The 15,731-nt window shown below is 31.1% G+C and overlaps 3 non-coding genes across 3 annotated transcripts; all 3 read left to right on the top strand.

Moving 5' to 3' along the window:
* Positions 1–979: 979 nt before the first annotated feature.
* Trnav-cac (transfer RNA valine (anticodon CAC)) lies at positions 980–1,052 on the top strand. The gene has a single exon. It is a non-coding gene; the product is annotated as a tRNA-Val (tRNA).
* Positions 1,053–3,897: 2,845 nt separating this feature from the next.
* On the top strand, positions 3,898–3,970 carry Trnav-cac (transfer RNA valine (anticodon CAC)). Its single transcript has one exon. It is a non-coding gene; the product is annotated as a tRNA-Val (tRNA).
* A 6,697-nt stretch (positions 3,971–10,667) lies between these two features.
* Positions 10,668–10,740, top strand: Trnav-cac (transfer RNA valine (anticodon CAC)). Its single transcript has one exon. It is a non-coding gene; the product is annotated as a tRNA-Val (tRNA).
* The last annotated feature ends 4,991 nt before the right edge of the window (positions 10,741–15,731 follow it).

The raw sequence follows: 15,731 nt of genomic DNA, 5'->3' as shown, positions 1-15,731 counted from the left end.
CATGGATGCCTCAAGACAGGTTACATTACATTTTTCTATCATGGCTATTATTCCACCCTTTATTCGTATATCATACCAGCTTTAGAATTCAATGTTGTATCTCAAATCGACAAAAAAAAAAAACTAAAGTAAGACAAAATAGCGCTGTTGCAACATTAAATATATTTTATGCTTTCAAAGGACACAAAGCTGTCTCGTCAGTACATGAACGTAGGGCTGATAATGAAATTATTGCTACAAAAAAAAAACAAAAACAAAAAACAACAACAAAAACAAAACAAGGGCGATCAGTGATCACATGTGTCGCCTCATGATGGCCAATTTCATGTTGGGACAAGTTTTGTGACAGACGGACAGACAGACAGTGCATAACTAGACTTGGTACTTATTAATTCCTGTAAAGTTTGGATAAAATTGCACCAGTAGTTTATGAGGAGTAGTCCGGAAAAGCTTTTGCAACACACAGAAAAAAACACTTTTTTATCAAAGGGTCATAACTCGGCTAAAAATCATTCAACTGAAAAACCCGTGCAATATGCTCAAGGACTTGAGGTACAGATCAATCCTGTAAAGTTTCATTGAAATTGCATTAGTGGTATAAGAGAAGTAGTCCGGACAAACTTTAAAAATAAAAATTATTAAAGGACCATAACTCTCACAAAAATCATTGAACCGGAAAATGCTGACAATATGCACAACTAGACTTGGTTCTGATCATTTCTGTAAAGTTTGGATGAAATTGCACCAGTAGTTTATGAGGAGTAGTCCGAACAAGTTTTGTGACGGACAGACGGACGGACGGACAGACGACGGAGAAGTGATCCCTATATGTCGCCACTACTCCGTAGAGGCGACACAACTCCGTAGAGGCGACACAAAAACCGCTTGGCATCTTGCATGTTTGAATGAATGCAACTAAAACTTAATTTAGACTTTGAAACCGGTTCTGCATTCTTGTCTTCGTTTTGAATAAAATAACGGTTCCGTAGTGTAGTGGTTATCACGCTCGCTTCACACGCGAGAGGTCCTGGGTTCGAACCCCAGCGGAACCATACTATTATTTTTTTATTAACGAAATGTTATAAATACATATATCAAACAGCAAAAAAAACCCAATGTATTCATATACATCTTTGTGAAAAGCCACCATCTGTCTGACATGTGGTCACTGTAGTATTTTCTCTAACAGAAAAATAATCAAATAGTGAAAAACAGAGTTCTTAAAGAAAGCCCAAAACGGCAAAATTGTAAAATGTTGCAGGCTCGATTTGATTGAGCCTTTTCATGAACGGTGGTGGAAAGTGCGCGTTACCGTCCACACCCCCTAGCACCGGCTTAAGCAGAATTCAACATTTAAACACAAAAATGGTGAAATTTGGAATTAAGAAACATCCAAAGATGTGTTCATACGGCGGTTATTATGGAACCTTCAATGTGACACAGTAGTGTCATTCCATGAAAAGCGGCGTATGGTCCCCAAGTAAAAGAATGCGTGTGCCCTAAACCAGAAAACAATGGGCGATACTAAATAAAATCGAATTTAGAAAGGGGATCTGAGGTGATGAAGACTTAACACGTCTAAAGTGCAAAATTTTATTGAAAATATAGTACAGTATTTACTAGTAATGTAAGAATGTGACACAAAGAGAGCGTTATCGTTTTTTTTCTGAAAATGTATATTTTATAATTGAACTTTGAAGCATAAAACACTCTTTACATATTATTTTTTTCTCGGATAAATCATTGTTCTGTTGTCTATAAAGCTAAATATAGATTTTTTAAATTTACATAATGATTTTTGATAAGTTATTTGTAAAGCTTAGAGACACAGAACCATCAGAATTAACACTCCGTGTTACCACAGCATTAATCAAACAGTATATTTGCAAATACACTTACAGAAAATATAAATCATTTGCTATAGTTTCAAAGTTAGATGAGCTGAAAATAGTTTCTTTATGCCAAAGAAAAATTTCTATAATATTTGACAAACATTTCTGAAATGAAATGTGAACAACTTCACAACTTCTAATACGTAGACACGTAAGCTTCACAAAAGTGTGATACACCATGTCAGAACCAAATGTGCTGGTCACACGAAATTAACCTAAAACACGATTTATTTGGAATGAGCATACTGTTATTTCCGTTTATAACTTGGAGTTTGCTTACTTTGCGACTAAAGATTTACGAAACATTTGTATGTGAGAAGTTAGCAATGAGCAGTGAAGTAAGCTAAAAGGCATCACAATTTATTTAGGGGAATCAATGTTCTGCTGTTATGCTCAGCTGGCTAAGCAATCTAGAGAGGCATTTCGAATTATTGAATGTTAATGCTCTCTGCTGGAATGCTTAGCCAAAAGCGCAATGTAGAGGGACATTCCAAAATATAGTGTAAATATGCTCTGCTGAAATAATCAACTGGCTAAGAAATGTAGCATGGCATTCCTCAATACAGTGTAAAAATGCTCTGCTGGAATGTTCAGTTGGCTTTTATTAACCTACATTAATTTGTAAGTATATAACAAATGGGCAAAACTATTTAAAATGTTTAGAAGCGTCCGCTTAAAAGACCGTCATAATCCATACATATTAAGGCCCATCATTCCCAAGGATAGAGTGTATTTTTATTTCCCAAAAGAGTACGTTTGTGGACGAAAATGGTAAATGCAATAAACCATTCAACCACTTACATTCTTCCAATCACATTTGCTCAGCATATGCTATAGCCTAATCCTTAAACTATTTAAATATACAAATGAAGAAATTAAGACTTAAGTTCGATTCGGGAATATGTACGAGGCATCTTTCAGTTGGTTTTATAAAGAAATACTACTCAAAAGAAACATTTAACGTTATCATGATCATTTGATTTTCACTGACCTTTGTTGCAGACAAACATTTGTATTCATAACAGATTAAATTGTATTCTCTTGGTTTTATACTTTTTTTCAATTTGTTTTTATACAATTAAAAAACAAATGAAATTCTGGAAACAAAGTGATCCCTCGGAAGCATTAATCCCAACAAAATTACATAAGAATTGCAGACTCGGTTTGATTGAGTCTGTACATGAGAGATAATGAATAAGTGCAACATCCCTCACGCCCCCTAGCACCGGCTTGAGCGGTGCTCAATTCTCAACACTTAATAGTGCTGGCATCAATGATCCCGAAGGACCAGAAAATATAACAACACTGAAGTGAAGTACAGGGCAACTTTTTACAGCTGCCACACAGCACTTGACACCTGCTGTTGTAAAGTACAAAATTCTGGAAACAAAGTGATCCCTCGGAAGCATTAATCCCAACAAAATTACATAAGAATTGCAGACTCGGTTTGATTGAGTCTGTACATGAGAGATAATGAATAAGTGCAACATCCCTCACGCCCCCTAGCACCGGCTTGAGCGGTACTCAATTCTCAACACTTAATAGTGCTGGCATCAATGATCCCGAAGGACCAGAAAATATAACAACACTGAAGTGAAGTACGGGGCAACTTTTTACAGCTGCCACACAGCACTTGACACCTGCTGTTGTAAAGTGTTGTAAAGTGATCCCTCGGAAGCATTAATCCCAACAAAATTACATAAGAATTGCAGACTCGGTTCAGAAAACGTTCTAGCTAGTCTTTTATAGAATTTGATCGATTTGTGTATGTATAATAGTCAAAATATGGAACACATCCACCATTTGTTTTAGTCACAATGAGGCTCGCAGACACTTAGATATCAATTTAACCTCTCATGTAATCTAAACATAAATCAAACGTTATATGCAAACATACTTTCAAACAATATATATCATCCTTTAAAGTATTTCATATTTTAGAAAGAAATAATTTAGTTTTAATTAAGAAGTGCATTACATTTTTAAACAAATTGTATAAAACATCGGTTCCGTAGTGTAGTGGTTATCACGCTCGCTTCACACGCGAGAGGTCCTGGGTTCGAGCCCCAGCGGAACCATACTATTACTTTTTATTAACGAAATCTTATAAATACATGTACACGTATAAACAGCAACAATCAAATGTCTGTACGTTTAGGATAATCATTTAGTGACGCAGCGGTCAAGTTCACTATTACGGTGAAAAACAGTTATCATATTGTGTTTATTATCTTTAGGCAAGCAGGCTTGCAGTTAATAGGTTGTCAGTTAATCTTGTAGTAAAATATCAATGCAAGACTGGTTCTGATTGTATTTCATTTCGCGAAAATAATTTCTGTATATAAACAATCAAATGCAATTATATTTTTTCTTGACATAAAGAAGTGTTAAGTGTTGTGTTTATTTTTGTTAACTTCTCATTTCACATTTTGTTTTCAAAAGTAATATCTAACAAGTTAGTACAACATTGAATGAATACATGTACACAAATTGTTTCTTTATAGTTTAGTTGTCACGAAGTACTCTTGCACTGCGCAAGCACTATGACTTCTGTATACTACACACTGCATGGTATAAAGATATTATTACCGGTATATTTAAATTATTAGATATTATAACAAAACTACCTTTATTTTCCAATTCAATTGCATCTTTAGTAAAATTGAAAACGGTAGGGAAACAAAAAAGTAAGACAACTTGTGAGGCTCGAACTCGTGTAAAAATGTAAGTTGTATTGCATCACAATGACTTTATTAACTTTGCCATCAAGACATTTAAAATTCTGTTTTATATTTGCTTCTTAATTTTTGCTTTACCTATTAAGACAAAGGTGTACACAAAAAAATCTCACATTATCACAGCGGCACAGTATTCATATACATCTTTGTGAAAATCAACATCTGTCTGATGACATGTGGTCATTAAAGTCTTTTCTCTAACAGGAAAATAATTAAAACTTAACACTTCTTGGGTAAACTGTTTTTAATACAGACTTTTATTGTAAATCTAGCAAATTCTTAGTGAATATGTATAATTTGTAGAAAAGAATGCACAAACTATCTTTAAAAGCGGCATTTCCTATTTCTGACCCTTGCTTAAAAATAACCTAATTTTTAATGGCACGATGCATACTGTGTTTACAACTGTACCGATAGTACGTAGTGGTTATCTTCTCTCTTTTTAAAGTATTCTAAAGTATCAAATTTGAGAATATCATATTTTCTTAACACGTGTTAACAGAACAAACAGTATTACTTGATAACTTCTTAAACAGCTGTCCATATTCTATAAACCAGATGAAAGTGTAAGAAAGTACGGGCGATTGCTGATATTTTGCTAACACTTAGCACCGATTTTATTTACCATTTCTTTTTTTTTGTAAATTATATATTAAAAAACAGGTTTCCTCCATTTTTCCTTCTTGAAAATAAGTGTTTTAATCAATTTTGATGTACATAACATAAGGGAATGCTACATATCGTACGGTAAAAAGGTTATATTATAATAATCTTTGTTTGGTGTTCTTTAAAGCCATAAGTAAAATTTGTCATATTATTTGCAAAGTCATTTCATTTAAATACAATCATTCTTCAAGCAATTGCATTTTGACAAGGTTGAAGCGAGAGTAGGACTCGGGTAAAATGTGCTTTAAAGAGGGATTGTTTTTTTTTCCGTTTCATTTTATATCCGTTTCGGAAACTGATGTCTGTATGAACAGACTGACACTAACATTTTGTGACAACAAGCAATCAAGTTTCGGTTTCCTTGTCAAGTGCGTCTAGAATCCTTACTGTCTTAGATTTACGATATAAATTTCTATTCAGATAAAGTTTATGCAACTTGGGCTAGCCTTGAGCAGTAGTGATTCAGTCACGTCTAGTTAAATTTCAACACGAAACATCCTTCCTTGATTGGTTTTCGAAATTCGTTTTCATATATCATTTGCGTTTTTATAGACTGAAACCTTAAAAAATGTATAGATTAAGGAGCAGTAAATGTTAATGCGTATGAATGTTAGTATTTGACATATTTAATACACCAAGAAAGCGGTATATTTATTTGATGTTAAATCGTTGAAATGTGTTCTTATATCATTATCATTTTTCTAAAGATGTTTTGATCTATTCAATTTGTTTATATGTCTTAATGTGATACCTTCTGTAGATAAAGTTATGATTATAATAATTATTATTATTGAAACACTTAAATGATATTAAGTTTACATTTTCGCTGGAAATCTTCGTTTCACTTTTTTTGGGGGGGACCGCAATAGCGAGATTTCACATTAGGCCGAGAGAATATGTTTCACGTGACATGTAATAAATAACTCAGAAACTTTCATTATTCATTTGGACGCAATTTTTGGGAAAATTAGAAAATATTTATATGACAATTGCTCAAATCGATACAAGAATATACTGTATTTTTATAATTACAGTATTCACTAGTAATGTAAGAATGTGACAACAAAGAGAGCGTTATCGTTTTTTTCTCTGAAAAGTTATTTTTATAACTGAACTTTGAAGCATAAAGCAATCTTTACTAATTATTTCTTTTTAGGATAAACATTGCTCTTTTGTCTGAATAAGGATCTTTTAAATTTGCTTTATGATATTTGATTCGCGTTGGTAAGATTTAGAGACATCAGAATTAACCCTTGTGTTACCACAGTATAAATCAAACAGTATATGCGCAAATAAACTTACATAAAATATAAATTCATCTGCTAAAGTTTACATAGTAAGATAAGTTAAAAATAGTTTCTTATGAAAGCATATTTTGACATATGGATAATCAAATCATTTTTGACAAACGTTTTTGGTTGGAAATGTAAATAACTTCACAAGTTCTAATGTGCGAAACGTTTACTTTTACAACAGTGTGATACACCATGCCAGGACCAAAGGTGCTGGTCACATTAAGTTAACCTAAAAACGTTTTTTGTTTGTTGTTATGTTGTTTTTTAATGAGTGTACTGTAATTTCAATTTATAAATTGGATTCGGCTTACCTTTTGAATAACGATTCCAGAAGCATTTAATTGTTTTGTAAATGTATTCTAAGATATATGGATACTGTATTAGATAAAAATTTGAATAAGTCATCTTTTATGTCAGAGTTGGATTATGTATGACGAAAAGGGTTCGTGCGTTTTAAAGCAACATGTTTAAAAGTTTTATTTGGAACTGCAGTTTGACTACACTAACAAGTACCTTATAATAATGTTTCATGCCTATTTAATCAAAATGGTCATAGTTTGACCTCATGTCAAGGTGTTATGCTTATTCCTACTTTGTGTAAATTATTTTTAACATCCAACTTTCCTATTTTAAACTGTTGGTTTCTCTTAAGATCACCAGTTTTAAAGTAAAAATGTCTTTGCTGATTTGTGGCAACACAAATGCTATCTCACTTAATATGTCCTCATAAGTTAATACAGAAAAATAAACTTGATATTCAGGAGGTTTGGCTTTTATTTCTAATTGCATAATTTGAACATGGTTTACAAGAATATATTTGTAAAGTGACAACAATGTTAAATATACAATACAACTTTTGCATGTATGACTTAATATATTACCAATATGATATTAAATTTTCTATCTTCTTTTGTGTCCGCTGCATGACTCGTTTTCCCCTTGAAGGATTTTCAAACCACTTGTTTCAAATGTTCAGCATATGGCCATGCTATACAAGGCATAACAGATAACAATATTGATAAAATTGAAACTTGTTTTACCATAAAAATTTGTTGATCACATATATTTCCTAAAACATTTTTTGCATGTATGAATCAATTATGATATAAAGTTTGAAACAGCACTGTTTTCCTATATTGTGTTAGTTTATTCATAAAATATCCAAATATTTCTTTTACTTCGCACCAACCGGTCACTTTATCTAAACGTTGCTCTGTTGATGAAATATAGTCAGTTGTTTCGTTGACAACTACATATGTCATTTACATATATTGATGTTATCATGTAGTTTTATTTCATAATTGATTTATGCATGCCAAATATGTTTAAGGAAAATTTAATATTATTGTTTCTTTGTTAAAAATAGTAACAAGGATAAGTCATTGGCATTTGTTTAAGACATTAACAATGTAAGAAGAAACAGATTCGTCCAATAAACCTTTACTTCGACAGTTTCAAAAATCAACCAAAATTTAAAATGTTAAATTCTCATCGGACGTACTTTATCACTCTGATAATTTAAAATTTCAAATTCATGCAATTAAAAAAAAATAATGCAATATGTATTGATGTTGATTGAGTTGTGTCTGTTTTGAAATTGGGAAATTTGGAGAAAAAACAAATTGAAACTATTTTCTTTTTATTATTTTAATCCTGATTAACCGCCTCCGTGGTCTAGGGATTAGAGTCGATGACTTCTAATCCAGTTACCTCTCTGGCGTGGGTTCGATCCCCGGGAGATGCTTTGGTAGTTTAGCGCGGAGAAAGGTAGTCTAGTACTGGTGTAACTCTCCAGGAACGATGGTTAGGAAACTACCCGCCTATATGGCTGAAATACTGTTGGTAAAAGGCGTTAAATGAAACTTGTTGTTCTTAATTACTCTTATTTAATAAGATGAATTTGACATGCTTAAAAAAAGAAGAAATCTTTTGAACATGATTACATTAATATATCAATCTACTTATCTTACATAAATAAAAGATTTATATCGTTTAAATACCACATATTTTCAATTATAAATGATTGTAACTGCATTGCAACGTACAGTATTAGTGTGCATTTGTTAATTATTATCACTACTTTTTACTAGCGATTTTCTGAAACAAACAAATTGTTCTAGAGCATTAGTTTTGTTTTGCTGTCAAATTAAGTTGAATTATTAGTATATTTCAATGAAAGGCTATTTTTACGGCCATAGACAAGTAAATGATAATAAGATATCTATGATACAATATTCTTATTTTTACCTGTTCGCTGGCTATTAACACTTAGATGGGCATAATGTCTCTTAGATATTTACAATGTACATAATAGATTGAATAAATGCTTATAAACAATTTATCATTTATTGCACAATTAAAGTGTGTATTATTTGTTACAATGCTTGAACTAAATCTTTGTCAATGGTCCTGAATAAACACTAACAGTTCATTGATACCATAAAATTTTGTTCATATTTTAGACACTGAAAAAACAAATGATAATAGCGTTTCTGATAAATAATAAATAGCACAAGACACGTACAAAACACTCACTGTATTAAAACGTGTTATTACACAGCACTGAAAAAAAAAGGTCACCAGAATGAATTAACTGACACAACTTTGCACTGTGTCCATAAACAATAAATATCTGGAAAACATGAACCCTCGGAGGCATTAAAAACAGAAAAAATACATTAAAATTGCAGACTCAGTTTGATTGAGTCTGTACATGAGGGATAATGAAAAAGTGAAACATCACCCACGTCCCATAGCACCGTCTTGAGTGGTACTCAAATCTCAACACTTTAACATGCTGGACTCAATGGTCCCGAAGGAACAAAAATTATAACAACACTGAGGTGAAGTACGGCTCAACTTTTACGGTTGCCATACAGCACTTGACATCTGCTGTTGTGATGTATAAATATATGCTAAAATTGTCCGTCAGCAGCATCGAAAACAGCAACATTTCATGAAAATTGCAGACTCATAGCTCACATAGAGTACTTTAGAGTAAGTTTGGTTCACTTTTGTATTAATTCAAAATACTCTTATAGCCAGCTGAGATGCTGGATTGTTATCTACTCAAAAGAAAGTAAATTTTTTTAACTTACCTTTCTATTTATTCGAGATATAAAACTCGTATTTAATATATAAGCATAAGAACAAATTATAAAACACTGTGCAACTTGATAAAAGAAAAACGTGTAATACATCGTGTATTTTTTTCTGTACCTACATATAAAAACATGCCAGAAATTTCAATCTTTTCGGTAAGAATTTTTTGAAAGAATCATTCGCCAGTCATAGAGGACGAACTTATGCATGATGTCTAAAACGTTATTTTTGCCTTTGCTAAGGGTGAGCATATGAATTTTTGAATAACATGGATGCCAATCTTGTTTCTTCGAGTTCCTGTCATTTGAAACTAACGGTTCAATTACATTGTTAACAATTTATAGTTCAACATAATAGTTAATAGATAATTAAACAATGATTTATCTTATATTCTTATCATAGTTATATCGTAGTAAATTATTTATTTATTAAATTATTTTCTTTTTATTATTGTAATCTTGTTGTAATTAATAATTCTTATACTATAATTAAGAACTTCACTACATATACAGTAACACTTTGACACTCATTAATAATCTTATCAAAATATGTTATAGTTTATATAGAAATGAATTGTGATTTATTTCAACCCTTGAATATATTTCACATGAACGACAGTGTTGGGTCAGAATATCGGATTTTATTTTGCATAATTAGACCAATATATTACGTTATGTTAGCATTTCTTGCCATGCTTAATAAAAATATCATATGTTTTGCCTCAAGATAGGTTACATTACATTTTTCTATGGCATTCATTCCACCCTTTATTCGTGTATCATACCAGCTTTAGAAATCAATGTTTGTAACTCATATCGACAAACAAAATAACTAAAGTAAGACAAAATAGCGCTGTTGCAACATAAAAATATATTTTATTCTTTCAAAGGACACAAAGCAGTTTCGTCAGAACATGAACGTAGGGCTGATAATGAAATTAGTGCTACAAAAAAAAAATAAATAAATAAAATAACGGTTCCGTAGTGTAGTGGTTATCACGCTCGCTTCACACGCGAGAGGTCCTGGGTTCGAACCCCAGCAGAACCATACTATTATTTTTTTATTAACGAAATGTTATAAATACATATATCAATCAGCAAAAAAACCAATGTATTCATATACATCTTTGTGAAAAACCACCATCTCTCTGACATGTGGTCACTGTAGTCTTTTCTCTAACAGAAAAATAATTAAAAAGTGAAAAGCATAATCCCTAAAGAAAGCCCAACACGGCACAATTGTAAAATGTTGCAGGCTCGATTTGATTGAGCCTGTTTATGGACGGTGGTGGAAAGTGCGCGTTACCGTCCACACCCCCTAGCACCGGCTTAAGCAGAATTCAACAAACACAAAAATGGTGAAATTTGGAATTAAGAAACATCCACAGATGTGTTCATACGGCGGTTATCATGGAACCTTCAATGTGACACAGTAGTGTCATTCCATGAAAAGCAGCGAATGGTCCCCCAGTAAAAGAATGCGTGTGCCCTAAACGAGAAAACAATGGGCAGAACTAAATAAAGTGGAATTTAGAAAGGGGATCTGAGGTGATGAAGACTTAACACGTCTTTGCTTAAATTACTTAAAGTGCAAAATTTTTATTGAAAATATAATACATTCTACATTACTGAATATGTCTAGTTTGTAGAAAAGAATGCACAAACTTAAAGCGGTATTTCCTATTTCTGGTCAAGATTACTTGGCCCTTACTTAAAAAAATAATCTGCCAATTTGTAATGACATGATACAGTCATACTGTGATTATAAGTGTACCTATATTGCGTAAAGTTTATCTTCTCTGTGTGAACTTCAGAAATGCATTAAAATGTAAAGCAAATGTCAGTATTTTAAAGTAGCAAATTTGAGAATATTTCACAATCTTTGTTTTTTTCCTGGGACCGCAATAGCGAGATTTCACATTAGGCAAGGATAATATGTTTCACGTGACATATTATAAATAACTCAGAAACTTTCATAATTCTTATTATTAATAACTTATTATTATTTTCTCGGATAAATCATTGCTCTGTTGTCTATAAAGCTAAATATAGATTTTTTTTTAAATATACATTATGATAGTTGATAAGTTATTTGTATTCGCGTTTGTAAAGCTTAGAGACACAGAGCCACAAGAATTAACCCTCTGTGTTACCACAGTATAAATCAAACAGTATATAAGCCAACATACTTACATAAAATATAAATCATTTGCTATAGTTTCAAAGTAAGATAAGTAATAAATAGTTTCTGTATGAAAGCAAACTTTGGCATTTGGCAAAAAGAAAAATATAATATTTTTTAACAAACATTTCTCTGTTGAAATGTAACTTCACAACTTCTAATAATTATGCAAAAAAGTATACTTAACGAAAATGTGATACAAAATGTCAGAACCAAAGATGCTGGTCACATTAAATTAACCTAAAATACGTTTTTTTTTCTCGTTTATTTTGAATGAGTGTAATGTAATTTCCCTTCATAAATTGGATTTGGCTTACCTTCTGAATAAAATTTAAGAAACATTAAATTGTTTTGTTAATGTATTCTAAGATATATGAATACCGTAATTGGATAACAATTTGAATAAGTCATCTTTTATGTCAGAGTTGGAATATCTATGATGAATAGGGTTCGTGCGTTTTAAAGCAATATATATAAAAGTTTTATTTGGAACTGCAGTTTTACTACACTAACAAGTACCTTATTATTATGTGTCATGCCTAATTAATCAAAGCGGTCATAGTTTGACCTCATGTCAAGGTGTTATGCTTATTCCTACTTTGTGTAAAATTATGTCTATCATCGAACTTTCCTATTCCAAACTGTTGGCTGCTCTTTTAAGATCACCAATTTTAAAGAAAATAAGCGCTTGCTGATTAGTGCAACAAAAATGCTATCTCACTTGATATGTCCGCATAAGTAAATACAGAAAAATTAACTAGATATTCAGGAGGTTTGGCTTTTATTCTTTTTTGCATAATTTGAACATGGTTAACCAGAATATATTTGTATATTGACAACAATGTTAAATATACAATGCAATTTTTGCATGCATGACTAAATATATAACCAATATGATATTAAATTTTCGATCTTCTTTTGTGTCCGCTGCATGACTCGTTTTCCCTTTGAAGGATTTTCAAACCACTTGTTTCAAATGTTCAGCACATAGCCATGCTATACAAGGAGTAAAAGATAACAATATTGTTAAAATTGAAACTTGTTTTACCATAAAAAATTGTTGACCACATATATTTCCTAAAACATTTTTTTGCATGTATGATTCAATTATGATTAAAAGTTTGAAACAGCACTTTTTCCTATATTGCTTTAGTTTATTCATGAAATATCCAAATATTTCTTTTACTTCGGACCAACCGGTCAATTTATCTAAACGTTGCTCTGTTGATGAAATATAGTCAATTGTTTCATTGACAACAAATCATTAACATTTCGTTGACAACAAACGCATTAATATATATTGATGTTATTATGTAGTTTTATATCATAATTGATTCATACATACAAAAAAAATGTTTTAGGAAATACTATTCTGTCTTTGTTAAGAAATAAATGTTTGCCATAGTAACGGGAATTAGTCAATGACATTTGTTAAAGATATTCCCAATGTGAGAAGAAACAGATTCGTCCAATTATCCTTCACTACGACAGTTTCATAAATCAACCAAAATTGAAAATGTTAAATTCTCAGCAGACGTACTTTATCACTCTGATTATTTCAAATTTCAAATTCATGCAATTAAAAAAAAAAAAAAAAATGCAATATGTATTGATGTTGATTGAGTTTGTTTTGAAATTTGGAAATTTGGAAAAAAAAAATATTTTCTTTTTATTATTGCAATCCTTGTTGTTATTAATTACTCTTATTAGTGATAATGATATTATTGCTGCAAATGTATGAATTGGGACAAAATACCAAATATATTCAAAGACATACATTGTATTTATTCAGATTTCTTATGTTTCAGTTTGCCTGTTTTTCCCCTACTTATTTTACAGCATAATTAAAAGATTTATATCGTTTAAATACCACAATATATTTAATTATAAAATGATGGTAACCGCCTTGCAACTAAAAGTATTAGTGTGCATTTGTAAATTATTATCACTACTTTTTACTAGTGATTTTCCGAAACAAACAAATTGTTCTAGAGCTTAAGTGTTGCCGTCAAATTAAGTTGAATTAGTATTATATTTCATGAAAGGCTATTATTGACAAGTAAATGATAATTAGATATCTATGATACAATATTCTTAATTTTACCTGTCCGCTGGCCATTTATACTTTGATGGGCATAATGTCACTTAGATATTTACAATTAAATTAACTAACATGTACATAATTAATTGAGATGCATATAAATGATTTATCATGTATTGCACAATAACAGTGTGTATTAATTTTTAAAATGCTTGAATTAAATCTTTGTCAATAGCCCTGAATAAACTCTTAAAAGTTCCTTGATACCGTAAAATTGTGTTCATATTTTAGACACTGAAAGACAAATAGTAATAGCGTTTCTCATAAATATTTTATAACACAAGACACGTACAAAACACTCTCTGAATCAAAACGTGTTATTGCGCAGCTCTGAAAGAAAAAAAAAAGGACATCGAATGAATTAACTGACACAAGTCTGCTCAGTGTCCATAAATAATAACTCACATATAGTACTTTACAAAAAAGTTAAGGTTTTTGTGTTCAATTCTTTATTATTTCAAAAATTCACTAGTAGCCAACTTTGATTGTTATTTACTTAAAGCATACTAAATAATTGAACTTACTTTTTTATTTATTCAAGATAATTATGTTAAAGTATGTAACTAGTATTTAACATGTCAGGGTAACAACAAGTTTTTGTTTAACATTGATGCCAACCTTATTTCTTTGAGTTCCTACCGATTGATATTTATGGTACAGTTACATTGTTAACAATTTATTTCTCAACATAATAGTCAATAGAAGTATAATTTATTTAAATAATTTACGTTATCTTATATTCTTATTATAGTTGTATTATATTCATTTATCTATTTATTTGTTTTTCAAATTATTTTCTTTTTATTATTGTAATCCTTGTTGTTATTAATTACTCTTATGCCATGATTAAGACCTTCGCTACATCACAGTCAGCCTTTTGTTTGGGGTCCGACTGGGCTCCTTGTCACTAGTTCGTGTTGCTGGGTCGTATGGGGGTTGCGTTCATTGAACGCCGCCTTTCCTTGTTGATCGTGTTTATCATATTTTACAATCCTAAATAACCTTATTAAAATAAGTTATAGTTTAAATAGAAATATATCATGATTTATTTTACAACCCTGACTATATTTCACATAAACGACAGTGTAGGGTCAGAATATTGGATAGTATTTTGCATAATTAGAGTATATATTACGTAAATACTAGCATTTCTTGCCAGGTTTAATGAATTTATCTATTTTATTTGCCTCCAGACAGAATATGTTACATTTTTCTATAACCATCCTTCCACCCTTTATTCATTTATCATAATGTTTGCATCTCGTTTCGAAAACAAAGTAACTAAAGTAAGACAAAATAGCGTTGTTTCACATGAAATATATATTTATGCTTTCCAAGGACACAAAGCAGGCAGACGTGTCAGTGATAATGATATTATTACTGCAAAAATATAAAACCGCTGTTGAAGTAAAACTGGCATCTGACCTGTTTGAATAAACGCAACTAAAACTGAATTAAAACTTGAAATCCGGTTCTTGCATTCTTGAAAGCAATCCTTTGCACCAATTTTGTGTCGATAATAAATATAATGAAAATACGTATATTCATAAAATGTTTTTCTGAGTAGGAAGTTTCTTGTCTATAGATAGCGTAACTCCTCCAATCCGTTAATGTTGAATTCATGTTTTGTATCAATTGACTCGTAGGCCAACCGCGACCGAGTGTTGCAATTTGTTATTTGTATTTTCACATATTTTACATAATGTCACTCCAGAAATTAATTTACTTTATTTTCTTACTAGATAAAGTGAGGTCG

This window comes from Ruditapes philippinarum, unplaced genomic scaffold (assembly GCF_026571515.1).
Source record: "Ruditapes philippinarum isolate M1 unplaced genomic scaffold, ASM2657151v2 ctg3263_1_1_1_1, whole genome shotgun sequence".
Lineage (NCBI taxonomy): Eukaryota > Metazoa > Mollusca > Bivalvia > Venerida > Veneridae > Ruditapes > Ruditapes philippinarum.
Note: the sequence above shows the minus strand (reverse complement) of the source record. Positions and strands in the feature narration are given on the sequence as shown.